Source organism: Ciconia boyciana, chromosome 3 (assembly GCF_034638445.1).
Source record: "Ciconia boyciana chromosome 3, ASM3463844v1, whole genome shotgun sequence".
Taxonomy (NCBI): Eukaryota; Metazoa; Chordata; class Aves; order Ciconiiformes; family Ciconiidae; genus Ciconia; species Ciconia boyciana.
In genome coordinates, this window is record NC_132936.1 from 3,954,382 (window position 1) to 3,971,186 (window position 16,805).

At 47.7% G+C, this 16,805-nt stretch overlaps 1 protein-coding gene across 1 annotated transcript in view; it reads left to right on the forward strand.

The window, feature by feature from the left end:
* Positions 1-16,805, forward strand: part of BLK (BLK proto-oncogene, Src family tyrosine kinase) — a 45,084-nt gene continuing 28,279 nt past the window's right edge. Inside the window, exon 1 of the mRNA XM_072857754.1 lies at positions 1-369. The gene's annotated coding sequence lies outside the window, so the exon portion shown is untranslated. The remainder of the gene's footprint in view (positions 370-16,805) is intronic.

Consider the following 16,805-nt stretch of genomic DNA (forward strand, 5'->3'; position numbering starts at 1 on the left):
TCATTGGTAGCGGGACGGTACCTTTTATAGCCTGCTGAGCCTTTGTGGGTAACGGTTCTTCTAAGGTAGACATCGTGCTAACATTAGCACTAAATGAGCAGTGTGGTTATACTACCAGCCCTTAATTGCTATAAGTGTAACAAACCAGTTCGATTTATCATTCAGCTGTTGTCGACAGGAAACCACTAACAGCAGTCAACTGACAACACCAAGAAGAATTAGGGTTTCTCTTTCTACGTGCTCTAAGGATTAAAACTTATCAAGATGAGCTTATGTTCTTAAGTACGCACCCTGCGAGGGATTTTTTAACGCTGGTGGACAACTAGGCTCAAGCAGGATATGATTTAGTCTGAACATAGGACTCGCCAGGTAAGTGCAAACGATTTTCCAGCAACTTTGCTTCATTCCTGCTGCCTGTTTATTGGCCGGAGCTCCAGTGGATGCATCCCTTTAGAGCATTTAAAGATTTGTCCCATCTCTGGCTACTGTCTATGAACTGGCGGTAATTAAGCCCTTAAGAATTTGGAGTGGGATGTTCAAGGGAATGGGCTGCTGCAGATCAGGGCAGGGTGCATCTCTTTCTTTCCTTCTGGCAGTGTCTCAGTGCTGAAATCGGAGCTCTCTCTGAGGTGGGACTGATGGTCTAAGTCAGACGCTGACCCAGCAGCGTCTCTTGGGCACAGATCAACCTCTTTCTCTTAAAAAAAATAAAAGTAGATAAAAGCCCTTTAAATAGCAAGGGGTGAATGAGTTTCCTCCAGCTGAATTCCTCAGATATGAGAGAGAATTTAAGGGGAGGTGGAAGTTTGGATGCCTAGGCTCCAACTCAGCAACCCTTGCTGATTTGAACCTGTGGATGCTGCGCATGGTGCAGAGAAGGGTTGAGACATTAATTCCCCTTCTGCCAAGAAGCACATTTGGGGCTGAGGATCTTTGCTTTCTTTTACCCCACAGATGGGTTGGATGGTCTCCTTGGAGGTAATATTTTATTTTCACCAGCTCTTCCATTCAAGTTGGTAAAACCAGTGGCAAGTTAATGCTGGTTGTGGACAAAGTTTCTGGCAAGTTGGAGATCTCCAAGGGAGTTATAGGAAGGATGGACTTACTGCTTCTCCCCACATATGCAGAGTCTACACTAAGTCCATAACTTTCATTCTTGATTAAAATTTAGGCCAGACTCAAAATTCCACAGCGCTCTAACTTGGAGCCTGGATATCTCAGAAGCCACCTTGTTTGCTGTGCCACTTCTGGGAGGGAAGAGCAGTTGCAGTGTTGTGGGGTATTTGCATCTCAGACCTCCTCAGGTGTTTGCTCAGGACTTTGCGGACAGCGATGCCTGGCCAGACTAGGCTCTTCAAGGTGCTTCAGTCACCCGATTTGTGAAATGGGGGCATTTCTTGCCTTTCTTGCAGGGCTGCTGTGATAATTAATTGATTATGGATCTTTAAAAGTGCAAAATCAGGACAAGATGCATACACTATCAGCAGCGAGGGTTCCTGCTGCACGCAGAGCACACACACGTGGTCCCTGCTCTGGTACGTGTTGGAGAAGAGAAGGCAGATGGAAATTAAGAAGAAAAAAGGACAGCTGCAGGGCAGCAAAGGCATCCTCATTAATATGCTCCATTAGACATTCTGTCAAGGTTTAAGTAATTTTTATCAGAAGATTTGAGGGTTGCAGAGCTTGTGATTTCTTTCCCACATTTTGTTTTTTCTCCCAGACCACCTGCAGCATTATCATTATACTGATGCACAAAAATCTGGGAAAAAATCTTCTGGCCCATTCTTCCTTTGTTCTGCCAAAATAGGGCTATCACTGCACCTTGAGGGTTACAAAGTCGAAGGCTGAATTTTCTTATGAAGGAGGAAAGACCCAAGACGTATTTAAGAGAAAATTTTGCAAAGGTGCTACTGATTTTTGTTTATCTGCTTTCCTAATGACTTTCCGTGTCCTGCTTAATCAGTGTGGGGTGTTCTGGAATGCATTTATACCCTGGGCTCTCAGCTGAGATGCTGTGCTCCCCAGCCCCTGTTAAATAAGCCCACGATATCCCAGGCTGAGCATCCCACTTCTGCACAATTTGGGCTGTGCGTCCATTTCAGACAGGGATATCAGCTGTTTTATTTCTGCTTTATGACTTTCCTCTTGACTGACCTTTCAGCCTTTAATTCTCAGTGGCACCTTTATGGGCACATCAGAACCCAGAAAGGTCTTGAGGCCGTATTTAGGTGCAGACAAGGCTTTTTGTCATCTCGGTCAGGTGTGGAAACAGGTCACCATGGATTTCACGGGGGTCACGGCAGTGTGTTGAGCAGAGTAGGAGCACTTGGGCACACTATTACTTCATCATTATTTGTCTTCCTTCCTTCCTCTCATTCTTTCCATTCTCTTTATGTTAAAAAGGGAGTTTCCTCGCTGCTCTTCCACGGTTGAAGAGGCTCTGGAGGTAGCCAAGCGTTGACTCCATGTGGGTGAGCTCCCCTGTAGTCAATCGTTTCCTGCAGGCACATGGGGTTCAATCATGGGCAAGAATTTAGCAAGATGCTTGGGGCTAAATCCTGCGGGAGCCCTCGGCATCCCCAAAGTTTCCATTCACAGCTTCATTTTATGTGGTGCAAGTCAGCTTTCTTGTTAGGTCAGCACCACTTTGCAAGATTAGAAGTAGCTGAGGGAATTAAAAAAGGATGCAATTGTCCCTTGGCAGAGGTCTTGGCAACAGATTACAGCCTCAGGGTCCTGCTGCTCATTGTGGAAGAAGTGGCTGCACTGCTGGATGCCACTGTGAAACTCAAAAGAAAGTACACCTCGTACAAAACAGGATATACAGGGTCACAGTTATTGCTTAAAAATAAATGCTAAGGTGCAACATATGCCATACGAATGTAAACCAGACCTCCGGTATTTCATGCTGGACAAGCATTGTGCTTCTCACAGGTCGCTGGACAAGCCATGTGCTTCTCACAGGTCAGCCTGTTTTCCATATCAGGGTTAAATCCATGTGAATTCATTTCACTGGGCAGCCAAAAATATCCCCCCAAAAACAAAACTCAAACCACAGCAGCTCCTTGTGTTGAAATAAAAAATAGGTTTCTAATTATAATTTTTTCGAAGAAAATGTTGCAACTGAGTGGAAGAGCAATGTTTCTGCAGTTTTATGGAGCAATTTTGCCTTTGTTAATGTTGGTGAGTTTTAATTAGGAAAACATTGTGGGCTTGCCTATTCAAACTTCCAAACTCAATTATAAATGCCCAAAGGAGAGGGACACAGTTGAGCAAAGGTGTGGAAAGTGTGATCAATTAAGAGTTTTTGCAAGGAGGAATGTTGCTTCATTTGCTGGAGCCACTGCAAAGAAGGAAGGAATAAACTTCTTGTCCACCATGGGCAGGACAAGCAGTTGTAGGTCTTTCAGTGAAGGAAATTAGCGCTGATCGTTAGGAAGTCATTTTAAGGCTACGGGAATTGGAGGGCTGGGATAGACTGATGGAGGGCAGTGGGAATTTCCATCATTGCAAGCTTTGAAGTGCACGTTAGGTAGTCTCTCAGATGCAATGTAGGTCCACCAGATTAATGACCTTCTAGGGGCCAGTCCTACACTTCTGTCATCCTGCGAAATATATGTGACTTCTGAAGTGAAATGTGCTTTTCAAAATCTCTCTCCTGCACTTCCTCCTTTATTTATTTACGTATTTACGAAATTATTCTGCAAATTTGGCCAAATCTCACTGATCATTTCTGCTCCTCTGGAAACCGTGAAATGTGTTGCTGATCAAAAGGCAGTGTGCAGAACCCCTCAGGTCCTCTGTGTCAGGCACGTAGGAGACAGAGCAGAAATAGAAAACACATGGTTTACAAATGAATCCTTTGCTACCAAATGAGGGGAGAAGAGTGAGAAATTATTTAGTTGTCTGGGATGTCTGGTCTGCCTTGCAGATGGTTGAATATGCAACACTTTTGGTGGATGAAGGTTGGTTGAAAAAACTCTTTGTGCCATCTGCTTAAGCGTCCTTATGGCCAAGAGGCAAAAGAGGTGACTGGCCCTGTGCCCAGGTCCCCGGGATCCCAATTTACTACATTATGGTGTGCCCTCGTACACAGAAGGTCACAGCCTCCCCTTTTCTCAGATCTCTGTGCTTCCCTGGGTTATGGTGGCTAGTGGTGAAGGACCGTCAGGTCACACGAGGTGTCTTCATAAGAAGGTACCCCTCTTCTCCATGAAACGCTGGGGTGGGAAAGCAAAACCTTGACAAAATGCCGCAGGCAGGGGAGTTGCAGGACTTATTTCAGCCCAGCCGGTTCCCTGCCCAACACCCAAGCCATGATGGCATCCACGTTTATGTGAATAGCTGCTAATGGTGAATGGCTTGGAACCATGAAAATTTGGGGCAGAACATCACAAAATATGTGTATGGGAGGATGATGGTTGAGAACTGGGCTTTGAATAGAGGTTAAATTTGATCTAAGGAAAAATCAAGGCATCACCCGCAATACGTGATGGAAGGAGGGAGAACTAAGGTAATACTAAGCAAATGGAGAAATTGGTATAAAAGCTTTAACTTGACTTTTATCTCAAGAGTTTTTCCTGGCTGTCTCTTATGTATTTGGCCTTCACCATTTTAGAAGCACAGGAAGAAGACCGCAGCTGCTTGAAACATTAATATAGCAAACTTGCAGGGGGAATTATTCTTTTTCCAGTGAAAGATGCCAATATGCATGGTGGTTTTGCGACAGAACCTTTTCAAGGGTGGCGATTTCCCATTTCCAATGTTTGTTTTTTTTTTCCTGGAAATTTTGGTGGAAAAGTGGGAAAAAACATGCCATGTAAAAGTCACTGAATTGAGCTGCCAATGAATAACAACTGTACACAGAAGGGAATTGTGAACGTGAGACTCTGTACAAGAGAGGCCTTAGCCAGGTGGGAAGAAATCCTGGTTGTTTAAATGCAGTACTCCATGGACATCAACATTTCCTGCTGATGCTAGTGTGAGTATGGACACTGGCAAAGCAAGAAACTTGAGGAAATAAGATTTATTCTGGCTCTGATGCAATAGAATTAGAGCGGATCAAAGATGAGGTAACCTGAGAGTGGATCGGCCCCATCACTTCTGTGCCGTAAATAATGACTTCTGCAATAGACCTGTCTGCAAAGTTCGGCTTTGTTCTGCCGCATTTCTATCTCCTTCGAGCACCATAGGGAACTTTGAATATTCTTTTAATTCTGAAAGTCAAGCTTATCTTCTAATTTTGAATAAGGGATTAAAAAATGGCGGGGTTTTTTTCTTTACTGTCATCAAAAGGGTAATAATATTGAGGCAGGGTCTTGGCTGCTGCAAGTAGCCAAGAGTAGGCATGGTGTGAGCAGTGTAGAGGAAGCCTGGCAGGGACGACTGGTGTGGGTAGGAGAGAAGAATCAGCACCACCATGTCCAGCGTGGGTAGGCTCTTGGGTGCAAGGACCACACGCTCCTCCAGCAAGGTTTTGTGAGGGCTGATCCTGCCTCGGAGCAGAGGGCTGTGCTAGATGCTTCTCCAGTGGCCATTTTCTGCAAGCAGTTGTGCTGATTCTGGACAGTGCAAATTCACACTTCCATGAGGTCACCAGAAAGGTGTATGTTTTAAAATGTTTGCGTTTCTCCTCATTAGTTCTCTTATTTATATGTGAGAAGAAGAAAAAGAAAAAAAGTCACTTTCTCCCTCCAAAAAGGCTTTTCCTAACCGTGGCCAGACAAAATCTCTTTGTGGTCCCTACTAGCAGAATATCCCTCAGTTACCATCAGCCAAAGCCACTGCTGCATTTTCACCCCAGTCCCTCGAGATAGCCCTGCAATGCCCACGGGATTCAACAATAAATAACAATAGTGAAACAAGAGGGAGCCCATCACCACCCTGCACTCGGGGTGGTCTGATACCTGGGGCTACACAAGGTGCCTGTGTCTGAGTGTCATCCCAAATGCGGTGATGTGTTTAGGATAGTAAATCAGGGGAAAAGGGACAGCCTGTCTCTTGGAAAGCAGAGAGCCAACAGGCAGGCAGCACAACCTGAGCAATCAGACTAGACTTTCCCAAACGCAGTCCAGGAGGTAGCATGGGATGGGGACTACGAGGGGTTTGGATGCAGCCACCTAATTTTGAAGGGTGGGAGAACGAGCCCCGATATTGCCTATTTTACTAGTCAGGGTGCTGCCTCAGAGAGCTCAGAAAGTCTAAGTGCTCAAAATGGAGGCTGATGGGTTGGTTATAATGCATCGGCATCTTCCAGGAGCAACAGTACATTGCATTAAATAAGCTTTTAATCTGCTAGAGGAATGGAAACAGGGAGGTTCAGATGGTAAATTAGGCTACTCGTTCTTAACAGGGAAGAGAAAAACATGGCCAGACCACGAAAAGAACACCTGGAGGGAATGAGCTGCCCAGCTTCCACAGCAGCAGTATAGGGAAGCAGCGCTGGGGACCAGTTGGAAGAGGAGAGGTGCCTTCATCCCTCTTGGTGGTTTCAGAACAAAGCCAGTCACCTCTGCAGCAGACACCTTAACAGGAACACTTTTGGTTTGGTGTGCCCTGGATAAAATGCAGTGGGAGTGGGCGCTGCTGCAGAAGGAGGTTATGCAGTGGGCCACCGGTGTAGGTGTCTGGCTGTGGGGTCATCCTGGTGGGCTGTCGGTCATCTGGAGGGAGGCTGCCACATTTTCTGGTCCCTCTCCACATCCTGTGGAGTGGTGGGTCCTAGAGGTCTTACAGGCAAGCCTAAGAGCCCATGGGCATTTACCGCATGGGCTGGACCTCTGGTCTCCATGCATGTCTTATAGGGAGCTGTAAAAGGTAGCAGAGACAAGCCAGCCTTGGGTTTGCACACTCATGTAGAGGCCTACAAAGATACTGGAGGACATCTGGGGACCGACATATGAAAACAGAGTGGAAACCACTGCTAGACAGACCCTACTCGGCTGGGTGAGATTACAGCCTGCACTTTCGGGCTGGGGAAGCAGGGGCAGATGGAGCCCATCTGGAGTGATCCAGGAGCTGCATATGAGAGACTTTCTCTCTTTCTAGTGCCCTTTTTCACATGCTTTCTCAGTGGTCTCCCTCCAGCTGCTTTCAAAGGACATCCCTGGGCTGTCGCTTCATGATTTCTGAGTAAGCAAATTGCAGAAGGACAATCTCTGCCTGGGCCTCTTGACGCCAGGTCTCATCTCATGGCCGTGATATGCCCAACCTGGAGGAAACAGAGAAAGCACAAGGCTGAAGGGATGTGCCCCAGGTGATATGCAGATGCACAGCCAGGATATCTTAGATACCAAAAAACCCCTCCCTGGGATGCAATAGGCAGACCACACCATATCTAGCCCTTTTTATTTTTACTTCTTGCTTCTGAGCTGCTTGAACCGTGGCCATTGCTGGAAGAATCCTTGCAGCAGCCTGGCTGCAGCTGCTGGGTTCCCCCACTGTCAGCATCAGGAGCATGTCTCAAGTCAGAAGCAGGTTTCTGTCTGGAGCTGCCACACTATCATCCTGTTTCCCAAGATGACTTGGCAGCCACTAGCTTATTTCTAAGCCTTTGCTGCACCTCGTGGTAGCTCCTCCTTCCTACCTCAGCAGTGGATGACAAGCAGCTTTCTAAAAAAGCAACTTCCCTTTTCATAGGAATAGGAAGTGAAGGTCCCTTAGCAAAGAGAGGTCAGGTACCTCAGATGTACTCTCCACCAAAGGACAAGCCCCTGCCCTAAAGCGCAAAGCGCTCCAGCTAACCCTGAGGCTGTCCTCTCCTTCCCCAGCCCCAGCCCAACTGCCTCCATCTCTTTCCCCTGCCCTTAGCCGGAGGAGAATGGAGCAGGCGAAATGCAAGCTGGCAAGGGAGAAGTTTGACGAATCTGCAAGGGCTTCCTCATTTCTGTATCTCCTTGGTATGCAAACAGCAGGCCTGACTCTGCAGCACACCTGGCCGGGGGGCGATGGGGTGGGTGTCTGTCCTGGTTGTCTTCAGAGTACCCTGTGCTAGGGTAAGGGGCATAGTGTGACCCCCGAGCACTTGCAGACCCCTGCTTATGGCCCAGACAGCCTTGCAGCCCTCCACGGGGCTTTCTTCCTTTGTCAGGAGCACAGAGCAATTGCAGGGTCAAGGCTGATTTCCATGCGATGCATCCGGTGGGGGTTCATCGGGGAGGGCACTTCACAGCCCCATGAGCCGTGCTGGGACATCAGGCACATGCATCCTGGAGCAGCTGCTCCCATCTCACACAGCAACATGTCCTCAGCCAGTCTCATCTTGTCCTTGGGTCTTATGGCTGGTAAAGGTCCTTCACCTTGACCTCAGCTTAGATCTGCTCCGCGAAGCCTTTCCTACTGTAAACAACATCACCAGCATGTGGGCGACCTTTAGGTTGTGCATCACGCTCGGCAGATGTTGGCTTGTGTTTGTCCTTCTCAGTGAGAGCAGCTGAAGTGCAAACTACGTGAGGTCATTCCAGCCTCGAGGTGGCTGAGACCAAAAGTCCCTTCCTTCCTGCTGCCACATATAATGCAAAAATGATGTCATGCAATTACCCACAGAGGTTTACACAGTGTTTTTTGGGGGGGCCTCATCTCTGCAACAGCTTAAACAAATACACTGAAAACACCCTGGAGAAGCCAGCTCTTTATGCACCCTACGGGAAGCCTCAGGAGTCTACAGAAACAAATCTTGCTTCTTACACAGCTTTTAGCTCCTAAGACAGAGGCGTTTCAGTCTCCCTATCGAAGATGCTGAGGCAGAATGAGAAAGTCACTTCCTCAGCGTCACCCACAAGTCCCTGTCCAGGTCTTCATTCGTTAGACCACGCTGCCTCCTCAGCGCTATGGTTGAGTAGGTTCATAGAGGGTTGGGGCTAGCTGGAATAAGATGCATTTCTTCTGAAAAGGTCTTTTTTTAATCACAGAAAGGAAAGATCATTGCACAGCCAGTTTGTTCAGCTGTTTCCTAAAATTTGGTGGTTTGCATAGTGGAAACATCCCATTCACAGTCATTGTAGCTGTTTTTAATGACAGCTGTTAATAGCCTGTGGGTTTTGCTGGGTTTTGTGTCTGGATTCTCTTTGGGTTTCTCTCCTTCCTCACTACTATTTTCATCAGCCAGGTTGTCTGGGAAGTGCAAATCCCCTCCCCTCCCAGATGATCATTTTTATATTCAAAATAGAGCAAGAAATCCTTGGGGGGAAGAAAAGAGTCAGTTCTGACACAAAGACCTGATTAAAAAAAGAAAGCCCATTAAAAGCATTTGCAAAATCAGGCTGCTCCTGCAATCCGGGGGTGTAACATTCAAAGCGGTCAGTCCCATGGATGGTGTGGATGCGGTGGGAGCCAGAGGTCTCTAATAGAGAAATTCTGCAAGGGCCCTCAGCCCCATGGAGCATCTGTCATGGGTCGGACCAGTGGTTCGTCCGTCCTCGGATCGTGTCTCCAGGAGCAGCTGCATAGGAAGCAGGCAAGTAGGGAACATCCCACCTCCATCCACATTCCCCTGAGGGTGGGGAGAAGCCCAGCAGGTTTTTCTATATCCTCTTCCTCTCTCCCATCCCTCCTTCGCCTGATGCCCCCCTGCCCTGTTTCCCTTCCCCAAGATCTGTGGGGTAGAGATGATGGGGGCACTGCCCAGCAACTGCTAAGATTAGCCCTGAGGGATGGTTTGCAGGGATGCTGTTCCTTCGGTTTACTGCAAAAGGACAGGAGGACAAGTAAATGCCAGGGCTTGCAGGGGAAGAGAGGGTATATGTGTGGGGAAGGCTGTCTGGAGCTGGACACAGCAGTGATGAGTAGGGGAAGGGCTCTGCGTCCAGTAGCTATTTCTGACATGGCTTTCCAAGCAGTTGGAGGTGTTCAGGTGGGAAACTGGAGGTGTACATCTTTTCCTACAGCCCTTTGTCTCATCTGAGGATGGTGAGAGGGAGCATCATTCCCTCTGAGACCCAACCCAAGGCGGGGGTCTCTGACATCATCGAATGCCTGAGCACCAGCCTGCCACCAGCTTCATTGCTCCTTTTGGGACATGGCTAGCAAGTCCCGGTAAATACTGTCCCCTTGCTGGGAAAAGGCAGCCACTGGGATGCAGGGCCTCTGGGAAGGGCCTTTCCCAGGGCAGAAACGTGGGTGGCCACACGTAGAGGTGTGGAGGGTCATTCCATCCATCTCCTCATGTCCCCAGGACTGTGAGGGCCAGGACCTTCCCGCATCCCTACACAGCACCATGATGTGCCCACAAAGCACTGTAAAACAGAGCATCACGCATTTTGGCCAAGCGAGCATGGACTACGCCCACTTCCACGGGACTTACACCTCAGTTAGGGGTGGCATCCAGAGGGGATTTCTCTCTGCTGTGCTCCAACTTGCCCATAGCCCATCCACAAGCCTGGCCCATGCACGCTTTGGGCACCAGATAGATTTGGGTTGAAATTTGGGTTGAAATTCCAGCCACCACAGAAATTGCCGTTGACCAATGCAATTTTGTGATAAGACCTCGCACACCTGAAGAACCCTAGAGATGCTCCCGGTACCCAAAGAGATGTGCCTGCTTCTCCTGGCCCCATCCTTCTCCTTCCTCCCTCCAGTGCATTCCACCTCCCTGTGCTGCAGGACCTCAGGTCCCGCAGAGCCATCCCCAGCAGACATCCCACCTGGCTGATGCAATGCCTGGGGTGAGCTCATGAGGAAATCATGTTTAAGGGAGGTGGGATAAGCAGTCTGCCCTCCTGCTTTCCCCCCGCCCCGCCAGGACCCTGAGCCCTGGCTCTGCTTCCTGGCCCGCAGTCTCTTGCAGCTCAGCTGAGCATCTGCGAGGTTCCAGCAGGGTGCAATGCTCAATGTAAGCAGCCATTTTTCCTCCAGACAGATGTTTTGATTAGCGAATGACCACTCTGGCAACAGGCAACTGTTTTCTACTTCTGGAGAGAGCAAGAAGCTTTTATTATCTTTTTTTCCCCCCCTGCCCCTGTCAAGAAACTTTTTGCGTCTGCTTAAACTCAGAGTCCTGGAAATCTGTGCAATCCCACTCCCCAGCCTCACACACAGCCTTCTCCCATGGGGTGTCTCAGCTCTTCAGAAAGGCCTGAAACAGCCAGATTTTATGCTTGGTTCGTTTGGTTGGGCCAGGTTCATCTGCAAAGCATGGCCTAAGAAACACAGTAGATTCAGGGCAGACTTAAGTTGCAATGGAAATGGCAAGCTGGCAAGGACTGCAGCAAGAGATCCCAAGATAAGCCAATGGGCTCCCACCTCATTTCTGCAATGTGTACCCCTCACCAAGGGGTAAATCGCAGGAGCACAGAGCTTCTGTATTTGTCCTCCGGCTGCCCTGGGTTGGCAGGGGACAGATATTGCCAAGACCAGCTTGGGCACACTGGCTGTGCTGGAGACTGGGACCTGCAGCAGCGTAGCACCAACAGTAGCACATCACCAGCATTAGCCGGAGAGCCTGGCTGCTCCTGGGGTTTGTGTGTCATGCTCCTTCAAAGACCTTTTACACAGGCCAGAGTGTTTGAAAGAGGCCTCAATGCAAGCACAAATACAACCTGGTGTATTTATCCAACAAGGACCAGGATTGGAAGGGATCTGAACATTGCCAGTAGGATATTCCCAGTTCTCCAGCAAGGATGCAACATGCAAGCCAGGCATCTGCTTCACTTCCCAGCAAAAACCGTGATGCTTCTTGCTCTGGGCTCTCCAGCTCTTCATGGGGACTTTCTGCATTGCTGTAATTCCTCCTCAAACAGCCTGGTCCTGCTGAGCAGCAGCTTTTGGCTATGAAAGTCCCTCTGATGTTAGCTGGAGACCCAGCGCTGTGTGTATCATCACAGGAGGTCTCACTGCCCTCCCACTTGCAAGGAGGGGTTTTCAGCAAGGCTTCGGCCACTGTGTCGTTCTAGGGGATGGTGGCCATAGCCTCCACCTTCTGCCTCTGAGAAAGACCTTCTGCATGGTCAGTGCTGTTTATAGCACAGCACACTTGTTTGTAGCTGTCTTCTAACCACCTCCTAGCAACAAAGCCACTAATGATGTAAAAAAAAAAAAAAAAAGATAAAAAGAACTTGACCAAAACTCAGCAAAAGTAGAAAACAGTCAGGGCAGAAAACGCGTCAGTAGCAAATCTTCATTCCTATTTAAGTAGCTGATCTCACCAAGATCTTCAGGAATTCTCTGGCTTTGTGTCTTGCAAAGCAATCCAAGGGTGCCAGGTCGGGAAATGTACTGAAGAGCTATTTTATTGAGGAAAAAAAGAATTTAATGCATCTGGGATGTGCCTAGAACCAGGGGAATTTTTTTTTCCTACTGAACTTTTTTGCTCCTCACCGATGCAAAAATGCAAATCTAGAATAATTAAATTATTGTATGCAAAATGAGTTGACTTCAGCGATTCTTTATGGTAGAGGGAGGACACACAAAGAGAAATTCAGCATTTAAAACCCTTCATAATTGTCTATATCTGCATTTTCAAAGTAATTTTTTTAGGGTTTTTAATGCCATTTCCTTTTAAAATGTGTTTTCTTAAAAAAGGCATTCTGAAGTTTTAAAATGAAGTGAAATATCTAATCTTGGTAAACCAGAAAAACACTTTGTTGGACCCACTCTAGAATCTGAATGGAAAGGGGGTCATTTTGTGATTTCACTGGGCTTGGGGGTTTTTTGGAGCTGCCGTCACAGTGAAACACTATTGGCTTGCTCAGGTCTTAACCTATTTTTCCATGGCACAGTTTCATGGGGGTGAGGCAAATGATGAGCCGAGACTTCTGCTTTTCTGCAAGATTCTGTCTTGTTTTTTCCCCACACCCGCCCATGCAATCCCAAGGCCGTCTGTCTGTGTCATCCACATCCCTGTTGCAGAAGACATTGCTTCATTCACATCAGAAACAACTTTTGAGCTCTCTTGCTCTGGTAGTGGAAACCAGCCAACCACAGTAGATGGTGTGCCCGTGGTGCAGGGCTGCTTACCGTAAAGATGAGATGGGCAATAAGCCCATGCTTGTAGCACCTGGCTTAGTCCAGGTATCTCCATCCTACCTTCTGATCTGCTGCAACAAAAGGAGTAAGTGCATCCAACAGGTCCAATTCGACACTGTCCTGCTTGCTTTAGCCTACCCTGGGCACTCAAAACAGGCCAAGGTGCAAGGCAGGTCCCCAAACCCTGTGGTTAGCAAAGACTTGTGTCCATCTCTACTGGACCTTGGTCCCCCTGGAGTTCCAGGTTCAGCTTGATGGGTTGCTCCTGTAAGGTATGTTCTCCAATCCTCTTTGAAGATGGGGGAGCGATAGGACATTTAGTCATATCCTCTCCTCTCTACCACAAAGATGTTGTCCAAATATCAGCAAAAACATTGCTGGAGCAAGGCCTTGTGGTGGGATCTTCAGAAGACTTCCCCTTGGCCCATCGACACAGCAACATCTCTACCTGCATCCAGCTCTCGCTAGCCAAAACGTCACCTCAACTGTCCCTCTGAAGGTTGCTAAAATTACCTTCTGTTGTCCTACAACAAGGGGCACACAGCATGTTTTAGAGGTCCTATACAAGCATCCAGTGTTCCTGTGACCCGCAGGTCTGTCCGACATGCGTTCAGAGCTGGATGCGACGCAGGGCTCACCGTCCTGGTGTGTATTGACTTCTTCAGCAAAGGCTTTCTTGACTCTTCCAGGAAGACTTCTGAGTCAAATATTTTTGCTCAAAACTTATCAGCAGCTAAGCTGGACTATTTTTTGTAAAACTTGTCAAGCACACGGAAAAACTTGGCATTGCCTTAAAATTTTTTTGTTCCATTTTGATTTCTGGTTGCTTTAGAAAGAATTTGTTTTATAAATCTTTTTTTGAACTTGAGTAAAGTTGAGGAAATGAGTTTCCCCGCTCTCAGTTATTAAAAATAAACATTTTTAGATGTGAAAAACTGTAAATTAACAAAAGGAAATTTTCATGCTTTTCTGAGTTACTGTTTTCTCCCCAGTGCTCTTTTCCACTGGGAAAAAAAAAAAAAACAAAAAAAACCCAAGAAAAAATGGCTGGGAGAACTATCAGTTACTTTTCTCAACATATTTTTGTGAAGTTAATTTTAAAAAACATTAGTCAGAAGCAGAAACACTGTGGAACAACGTACATTCAACTCAGCTACCTTTTTTTGGGGAAAAAAAATTACTTTTTAAAAAATGAAAACTCCACCAGCTGTGGGCTGGGAGCTAACCAGCAGCTCTTCACATCTGACAACATTTGTCTGTGGCACTATTTTGGCATTTTGTATAGCACCTGATGGCATGAGGGATGGATGATCACGTTGGCTGCTGAAGGCTGCAGAGGCAACCTGGAGAGCACGAAGGGTAGATTTCGTAAGGACTGTGAACACCCAGAGCTGTGCTAAGGTCTTTTGTGCGTGGGTGGGAGCGAGTGACCTTTGTGGGAGACTTTTCGCCGGTTCCATTTCCCACCCGTACTGGGACATGCTGTTTACTTCTCTGTCCCTCTTTGCACGGATGTGTCTTCAACACATGAGTGTGGGGAGAAAGCTCAGCTTGTGCAAGCATGCAGAGAGGTGCTTCCAGTCTCAGCGTGGTACAGAAAGGGGTTGCAATGTCCCCCTGGACACAGGATCACCGTGGGGAGATGCACAGGTTAGAGCATGGTCCACACTCCCCTAAAACCCTGGCAGAGGAGTTGGGATGGCCACAAGCCCCTGATGGGATTTGCTGAGGTTGACCTCCCTCCATCCCCTTTCCTACTCTGCCCCACCAGTGCCGTCAGTGAGACCAACTCAAAACCCCAAAACGTGCATTCACCATCCTGCAGATGGTCCATCAACCATCTTGTAAGGTCATCCTGGTGACATGAGTGGCAGTCGAACCATATTACTGACTCATGCTATATCTCACGTCCCTTAACTCTGTTGAAAAGACAGCAATTGCCACGTCTGTATCTCCCATTCAGGAGCAGAGTATATCAAAGACCCCAAGATGCTCCAGTGAGATAGTAACAAGGACCGTAGATAGATGTCCAACACATAGGTAGACCCTGTGCCTTTCATGGTTGCTAATGAGTGGTACCTAAAACTTGTCTATCATCCAGCCTTGACTTAAAACGATACCTTGCAGTTCCCTGAGTGAAAAGGGAACTCCAGCTTCTCTCATTTACTGTCCTGGCAAATAACGCCATCCAGAATCAGAAATCCCAGCACAAAGTTATCTTCCACCAATTTGCAAGTGGAAGAGCAGGAAAAGCCCACTTAATAAATAATGTGCCATTGCACGACAACCAGATCTTCTAAGCAAAGCAAACCCTGGTTGCAACCCAGAGGGGAGGCTGCCAAATTAAAATGAACTTGCTGCAGGAAATGCTGTGGCTGATTCAGGGGGCGAAACTTCCCCTCCAACTGTGTTGTCAGTGCCCAGAGCGTTGCTGAGACCTGGGTACAGATGGGTGGGCCATCTGTAAACTCAGGTCAAAGAAAAGCTCAGAGAAGTTTGGATGCTGAAAAACTTTTGACAAGGGGGAAAAATGTGTGTTGGGCTATCGTGAGATATTTCACCAACTCCTTCCATTTTGCTCACTTTATCAGTGAAAATAAAAATGAGGCAGAAGGGAGAAGATATTTCAAAAAAATAACACCTTAAAATACTGGGATGGCTCTGTTAGAAACCTCATTTCAGAGTCCCAGTTTTTGAAATATTAGATATGTGCTAGAAAGCAAAAAAAGTTGCTTTCACTGGATTATTTTTTTCCTGTAAGTCTGGTTTGCTGGAAGCTTTTTTGAACACATCTGTTGGAGTCTGACTATCACAACACAGCGCCAGACTGGCATTGGGGGAACTGACTAACCACATTGGACCCTGGACCTCCAGTCCCCGATCCTCCGTGTTCATTGCAGACCTTGAGGTATTTTGGCAAGAACAGGAGACGACGTGTCTTTACGCAGCTACAAGTATTTGGGGGTTTGGGGTTTGGTTTTTTTTGAACCTGTAGCCCACACCTTTCAATGCTTTTGGTTCAAAGCGAGGGCTGGGGCAGACTTTGGTGCTGGACAGTGTAGATACGTTATATACCCGTGGCAACAGCACTTCAGTAATGCTGGCTTCAACTGCTCCTTACTTTTTCAGGGGGCTGAGCAGGCCAAGTTTGCCATGGTTTGGCTATCTTGGCTACCCAGATCCGGTATTATGCCAGAAGTATTGACCAGAGCTGAAATTACGTTTCTTGGCTGCAAGTTAAACCAGCTTTCAAGCACAAGTGTGGAAACCCCAGTCTGAACCAGCGGGTAGCCCATGGAAAGGGTTTGATTCTTTTGTGTCTAGTGCTCCTCGAGGTGTCCAGAATGTCTGAGACACATACATGGGGTTGGGAAACATAATCCATGATGTATGGGGGACCCACACCTTGTGAGACCCCAGGGCACATCAAAAGGTACTAGGGCACTGCAGAAGGACAACTGAGCCAAGCCCTAGGCCCACACTTTACAGGCAGGATGCATGCAAGCTACACTGTATTTGATTCCCTAAGATTCTTGCAGTCCTCCGAAGTGTCCCATCAGGACCCATGCCTCCGTGGATGGTCTGAGTGTGTGTCTGTGCTGCTTAAGCACAAGGAAGGGTGGGACTGGTACCGTGCAGACGGCTACCACATCTGTGTGCTGCTCTTGCTGCATGGGAGGGACGTGACCTACAGAAAGCACTGAGCAGCATGGGTAGGTCTTGGTCGTGGCCCGGGGACTATGTGACACTCTTGAAGCCCTGGTACATCTGAACAGCTCAGTGCAGTGATATTCCTCAGGATCTCCAGCATCCCCTCTTCAACCCTCCATGCACTGCTGGAGCAA